This window comes from Hemitrygon akajei, chromosome 1 (assembly GCF_048418815.1).
Source record: "Hemitrygon akajei chromosome 1, sHemAka1.3, whole genome shotgun sequence".
In the NCBI taxonomy this organism is placed as follows: domain Eukaryota; kingdom Metazoa; phylum Chordata; class Chondrichthyes; order Myliobatiformes; family Dasyatidae; genus Hemitrygon; species Hemitrygon akajei.
This window is the reverse complement of record NC_133124.1, coordinates 165,819,209-165,826,873: the sequence shown is the minus strand read 5'-3', so window position 1 is coordinate 165,826,873 and position 7,665 is coordinate 165,819,209.

Sequence of the window (7,665 nt, the reverse complement as noted above, 5' to 3'; positions counted from 1 at the left end):
TAAGGTGAGTGGGAGGACAGATGATTGGGAAGTGTTTAAGGAACAATAGAACTTAACTAAAAAGACAATATGGGGAGAAAAAATGAGGTACGAACGCAAGCTAGCCAGGAATATAAAGGAAGATAGCAAAAGCTTTTTTCGGTATGTGAAAAGAAAGAAGATAGTTAAGAACAATGTTGGGCCCTTGAAGAATGAATTGGGTGAAATTGTTATGGGAAACAGAGAAATGGCAGAAGAATTTAATGAGTACTTTAGATCTGTTTTCAATAAGGAAGACACAAGCAATGTCCCAGATGTATGGATGGGCCAAGGACATAGGGTAACAGAGGAAATGAAACAGATTGACATTCGGAAGGAAACAGTGATGAGAAGACTGATGGGACTGAAGGCTGACAAATCCCCAGGTCCAGATGGTCTGCATCCTAGGGTACTAAAGAAGGTGGCTCTGGAAATTGTGGATGCATTGGTAATCATTTTCCAATGTTCCTTAGATTCAGGATCAGTTCCTGAGGATTGGAGAATGGCTAACGTTATCCCACATTTTAAGAAAGGAGGGAGGGAGAAAACAGAGAACTATCGACCTGTCAGCCTGACATCGGTGGTGGGAAAGATGCTAGAGTCCATTATTAAGGATGAAATAGTGGCATATCTAGATAGCAGTGATAGGATTGGGCCGAGCCAGCATGGATTTACCAAGGGTAAATCATGCTTGACTAATCTGTTGGAGTTTTTCGAGGATGTAACCAGGAAGTTAGACGGGGGAGATCCAGTGGATGTAGTATACCTCGATTTTCAGAAGGCATTTGATAAGGTCCCACATAGAAGATTGGTGGGTAAAATCAAAGCTCAGGGCATCGGGGGGAAGGCATTGACATGGATAGAAAACTGGTTGGCAGATAGAAAGCAAAGGGTAGCGGTGAATGGGTGTTTCTCGGAATGGCAGGTGGTGACTAGTGGGGTGCCGCAGGGCACGGTATTGGGACCACAGCTGTTTACCATTTTCGTTAACGACTTGGATGAAGGCATAGAAAATAACATCAGCAAATTTGCTGATGATACTAAGCTGGGTGGCAGTGTGACATGTGATGAGGATGTTAGGAGAATTCAGGGTGACTTGGATAGGCTGGGTGAGTGGGCAGATACTTGGCAGATGGTGTTTAATGTGAATAAGTGTGAGGTTATCCACTTTGGGAGTAAGAACAGGAAGGCAGATTATTATCTGAACGGTATAGAGTTGGGTAAGGGAGTAATACAAAGAGATCTCAGAGTCCTTGTTCATCAGTCACTGAAGGCGAATAAGCAAGTGCAGCAGGCAGTGAAGAAGGCTAATGGAATGTTGGCCTTTATTACAAAGGGAATTGAGTACAAGAGCAAGGAAATCCTCTTGCATTTGTACATAGCCCTGGTGAGACCACACCTGGAGTATTGTGTACAGTTTTGGTCTCCAGGGTTAAGGAAGGACATCCTGGCTGTAGAGGAAGTGCAGCGTAGATTCATGAGGTTAATTCCTGGGATGTCTGGACTGTCTTATGCAGAGCAGTTAGAGAGACTGGGCTTGTACACGCTGGAATTAAGGAGATTGAGAGGGGATCTGATTGAAACATATAAGATTATTAAGGGATTGGACAAGATAGAGGCAGGAAATATGTTCCAGATGCTGGGAGAGTCCAGTACCAGAGGGCATGGTTTGAGAATAAGGGGTAGGTCATTTAGGACAGAGTTAAGGAAAAACTTCTTCTCCCAGAGAGTTGTGGGGGTCTGGAATGCACTGCCTCGGAAGGTAGTGGAGGCCAATTCTCTGGATGCTTTCAAAAAGGAGCTCGATAGGTATCTTATGGATAGGGGAATCAAGGGATATGGGTACAAGGCAGGAACTGGGTATTGATAGGAATTGATCAGCCATGATCTCAAAATGGCGGTGCAGGCTCAAAGGGCCAAATGGTCTACTTCTGCACCTATTGTCTATTGTCTATAAACTGATTTGTTCTTGTCTTGTAGTGGAAGGAATGGAGGTGGCTAATTAGTGAGATTGTTCTCCAATCTATATTTTTTGTAGCATCTTGTGAACAGGAATCCATGGATCAAAGCAAGTAAAAGTGAATACAGTGAGGCCCCTACTATTAAAGTGCTGAATTGGTGCTGAAGATCAGATCATTGACCTTAAGGGAGATGATCCTGCAGCTCAGGTAGAGATCGGCAGGTATGACTGTGGGCATCACTCATCAGTAAAAGCGCTGATCACACCAAAACAGATCGAAAAGCTGCAGCCTACTCTCAGCTCAGAAGGTGAGGACTGACAATGATATTGGTATTGATTGGGGTGACAGTGTATGAGACAATGCACTATAATAGTGAGAATGATTGGGGAAACGGCCTGCCTCCCTCAGGATCTGTTCAGGAGGAAGAGGAACCTTCAGCACCCACTGCCCCTATGTGACCTGCACTCACAGAGAAAGTTCAGGAGACACCAGTGCTAGAAGGACCAGATGTGTCATTGTATTTAACCCCTTTTGACGTGGACAAATTGAGTGCTATAGCTGCAAATATACCAAACTGTGGGCTGAGAGATGTGGAAAAATATTCATAATTTTGAAGTTTTTTAGGTAGTTGATCTTATAATGTGATGAAATGGAACTTGTAGAATCCCAGAATGTTTTGCTGTAAGCTAACTGTTTATGCAAGAGGAGGCATGTAATGTCCTGATTATTGTTCATTGTGTAAATAAAGGTAAGTTGATGTACTGTGTGAACTTGAGTACTGTAACTGCTACGTGGAGGAGCTGGCTCCCAGAATAGATAACAGCCACAGAATAGCCTGAAAACTTGCATATAGAATGAATGTTGTAAACTGTAAAACAGAAGCAACCTGCTATCCATTGAGGAGTGGAGGTGCTCCTCCTTGCAAGCAATAAAATGCCTTTGGACAGATCAACTCTGTGTCTTTTTTGGTTCTTTATAATAAGACCTAGTGAAAGATAGATGATAGAATTTGGAGATTCCTCTGAGATCACTTGTCTCAACTTAGTAGCTGTCTGGGAGAATCCCAGTGACTGGGTTGCCTGAATGAAATTCCCTGAGAGTAGTGATCACCAAAGAGTTAATTGACTTCTGCTTTTGGTGATTTTCCCTCTCGGAGTCAGGCCTCTGGTTTCTATTTCACGACTGCCCTATATGATGCAGTCTATGCGATGGTTTGGAGGATCGGTTTCTTTCCCTGTCATTTCAATGGATTTGGCACGGTGACCGAAGTGCTAAAACAAGAGTCGAAAGGTTCATGTGTAAGAGGTGAGTGAACGAATTGGATGGTTCAGTGTCAGGGACACTTAGAGGGATCTGGGATGCACAGCTCAAGTCAGTAAAAGTTTAAGGACAGTATCAGAGATGCATGGATCCAGCATCTGGGATGCACTAAGTCATCGTTAGTTAAAGAAAAGTGGCAGTAATTGATTGCCCCTAAATCAGCAGAACTGCACACAAAATTACAATAATGGCCGAGAAATATTACATAAGGTTTGAACCCTACAGGACTCTGTAGAGGAGAAGCAATAGACTGGTAATTAGAGGACTCAGCGTAAATGAATTAAAGGGTAAGTGAGAGATGGGACTTCTTAACCAGAGAGAGAAATTTACTGATTATAGATGCAGTGAAGTATGAATGTGGCTGCTGCAGTTTCATTGTGAAAAGCTGATTGAAGACAGTGCAGTAATTTAAAGATGGCTATGAAAGTGATACCGACATCAGCACATGAAAAGAAAAGCAACACTGGAGATCATACCAAGTTTTTAAGCCAGACAGGAAGGCTGCGGTAAAGTGTGAATGGAAAGAGGTATTCACTTTTGAGTTTTAAAATGTGTTAATCAGCCGGGGCCTCCTTGCAGCAGTTCTGTCCCTCCTTGTTTGTTTGTTAAATGTGTGATGTTAAGGATTCAGCAACAATAAATATATGAGTGAGGCAGGGGTTTTTATAACAAATAAAACATTTATTACACACTGAAAAACAAACCCCCAAAAGTAAACAAATCAGTAACGTAACCGGAAATCAGCTGCTGTGCGGCAGCTTAAACAGTTCTTAAAGCAATGAAGCTTAAACAGTTTTTAAAGCGATGTTGCAAAAACAGTTCTTCAAAGTAGTATTGCAAAAGTTCAAAATGCTTACATCCATTTAAGGGAGAGACTTTTTAAGACGATTTAAATTTTCTTTCACGTCCTGTTCTTGCAGTTCCCAGTCGAACTACTTTTCCCACAAAGAATTTACGAAGATGAAAAATGAAACGGCTTAAAGGCACTGACCTTTCCTTTACAAAACTGTACTCAATCCTTTCTGCTATTTCACAGGGATTAACATGAGCACAGTCAACAAATTCCTTCCGAATGAGGATCAAATAAGGTCGAACCTGTTTCACCATCGAAATCGACTTTCCTAGATCTTTTAACTCCCGAACTCCGAACTTCACTCTCCACTGATTTTTAACTAGCAGTATTATAAAGAAACTGCTGGCAATGACCTTTTAAACTTTAGGCATTAAATAAAACTCCATCTTTCAACTAAACTGCATCATAACATTAAATCACGCAGTGGCAAGAAGTCAACATGGCAAATGCAGCCACGAACTGCCCCTCCTCACAGGGAGGGGTCCTCCTTTTATACCCTGTAAAAAAAACCTGTCACATGACCTCTACTGGTGGGAAAATGACGTCACTCCACCATCACAAGACCATTAGCTCAAGTCCAGTATAGCTTCAACACCTGTCACGTGACAAGTACACCACTGTCACATGTCACGGGTACATAACAGTGAAAGCTTTGCACACATGCAGACAAGAGGGGAATGACTGATCAAACAAACCAAACTTGCTATGCCCCTTGAGTGAGTCAAGTGGCAGAACAAATCTCCAGGCAATTCTCTTACAGAACTCAGGAGAGCTGGTACAAGTAACAGAGGCTCATAACTCACTTTTACATAGCCCTTTGTACACCTACAGATAGACTTTATTGAATTACCTCCATGTGAAGGATATAAATATGTACTAGTCATTACTGATGTGTGCTCATGATCAGTTGAAGTATTTCCTGGGTGAAAGTACTGTATAATGCATTACAGTCACAAAATGTTTTTGTTACAGGAAATAATCCCACAATTTGAGAACCCTTGCAGACTATGTAGCAGCTACAGTACCCGTTTGGTAAACTGGTAAAGTAATTACAGAAGTAGCAAACACTTAAAGGTGGATCAACATTTCCTGCAGCTACTGTAATACCCTGGTTTAAGACAATGCATTATTTTATTAATACAGTTATGCTGTTGGGCATTTTATTTTTTGCAGATTTTTTCAAAATGCAAGAAAGTGTTCCTTTAATTACATACAACCGAGTGTTTCATTTTTGCTGTTCAAAATAAAAATCAGTTCATTAAATCAAGTTGGGCTTGCAACTATCCAAAATGGTTTGTTCTGCCATCATTTTTTTTTCAAGGGAGGGCACAGGAAACATTGGGAGCCAGTTTTGAGAGGAACAGCTGGGTCAGTGATGGGAATGAGGAGAAATGAAAACAGACAATGGACATAGTGAAAGAACATAGTGAAATGCTCACAGAATTCAAAAGGACAGGTATCAATGTCAGAAAATCCTCATGCAGACGATGTTTCCACAACGAATGAGCAAATAACTTTCAGTCAGTCAGTCAGAACACAACGTTGGAGAAAGTTTGATGTCTTCTTCCTTGGATGCTGACTGCCTATTTTTTTTAGGACCTTTCTTCAGTGCAGAACAGTTTTGGTACCTTGATAAATGAAATGAAGCAAACTGGATTGATTACACAGCAATGAGCTCCAAAGATTATGTGCATGTTTTAGACTAATATATATGATGGGGACTTTTCTTTATTTTGTTTGCTTTCAGACCATAAGATACAGAGCCGAATTTGGTCATTTGGCCCATCGAGCCTGCTCTGCCAATTCATCATGACTGACCCTGTCTCCTGCCTTCCACTCCCCAACCCTGTATCCCTTCAGGCCCTGACCAATCAAGAAGCTATCAACCTCTGCCTTCAATACACAACAGGACCTGGCCTCCACAATGGTCTGGGTCAACAAATACTACAGATTCACCACTCTCTGGCTAAAGAAATTCCCCCTCATCTCTGTTCTAAAAGTATGCCCCTCTATTTTGAGGTGGTCCTCTGGTCCTCGACACTCCCACTATAGAAAACATCCTTTCCACATTTACTCTATCAAGACCTTTCACCATTCGATAGGTTTCAAGTAGGTCCCCCCTCATTCTTTTAAATTCCAGTGTATACAGGCCCCAAGCCATCAACCACTCTTCATATGACAAGCTGTTTTTTTTTCTGAACCTCCTTTGAAACCTCTCCAGTTTCAACACATCCTTTCAAAAATAAGGGACTCATGACTGCACTCAATACTCAAAGTCAGGCCTCACCAGTGCTTTATAAAGCCTCAACAAAACATCCTTGCTTTTATATTCTACTCCTGATGAAATGAATGTTAACTTCACATTTCACATCCCAATTCCTCAGCACAGACACAAACTGCAAATTAATCAGAAATCCTGCATGATGACTTCCAAATCCCTTTGTGCCTTAGATTTTTGAATACTCTATCCATTTAGAAAATATTCAACCCTTTTATTTTTTCCACTGAAGTGTGTTATGATACGGCAACAATGAATATAGAATGGAGACAGTATTATTTATAAACAAAAAAAGCATTTATTTAAACTCTGCTCAATAAAAATGAAAAGTAAACAAATGACTAACTTAACCAGATGTTAACTGCTATTTGGCAACTCAAACAGTTTTTAAAGTGATAAATGAGAACACAATTCTTAAAGTGATAAATGCAAAAGTCCCTATGATTTATACAGTCAATTAGGAGAGACTTTCCTGAAGTAACAAATTGCTCGACAACATGGCGTTACTGCTGATCCTAGGCGAAATATGCCTTGCCCGAAGGATTCACGATGAAGGAAATAAAAACGGCTTGCAGGAACTGACCTTTTCCTTGTTGAATAACACTGCACCCAACCCTTTCTGCTCTTACAATGCAGGGGCTATCTCAGATGCAGGTTACTATTCCCTGAATGCAGATCCAATAAGGTCGATCCTGTATTACTGCCGACAACACCAACTTTATTCGATCCGTCGGGATTCCGTACTTCGGTAAATTTTCACTCTCCAATACTTAGACATTAAAATTAAATCAAAGATACATCAAACATAACTAACAGTGTCTTTAAAAACTGCCAGCACAACGGCAATGTACGACAGTAAGAATTAAAACTCCACTTTAAAACAAGACTATGTCATGAAACCAAATACACAGCATAACAGAGTAATGGATGACTTAAACGATGTCCCAACTAAAACTCCTGTGTCACAGTAGACTTTCCCCGTTTTATACCTGTTGAAACAGGCCATCACATGACCTCACACTGGCGGGAAAATACATCACCCCTCCATCACAAGACCATTACATCATGCTCACCAGATACTCAATTACATCATGGTCATGAGACAGTCACAAGATATCCACAGGGTATGTAACAAGTGCAATACCATATGTTTCCTGACACTGTATTCCATCTGCCACTTCTTTGCCCATTCTCCTGGTCTGTCCAAGTCCTTCTGTAGCTTCCCTATTTCCTAA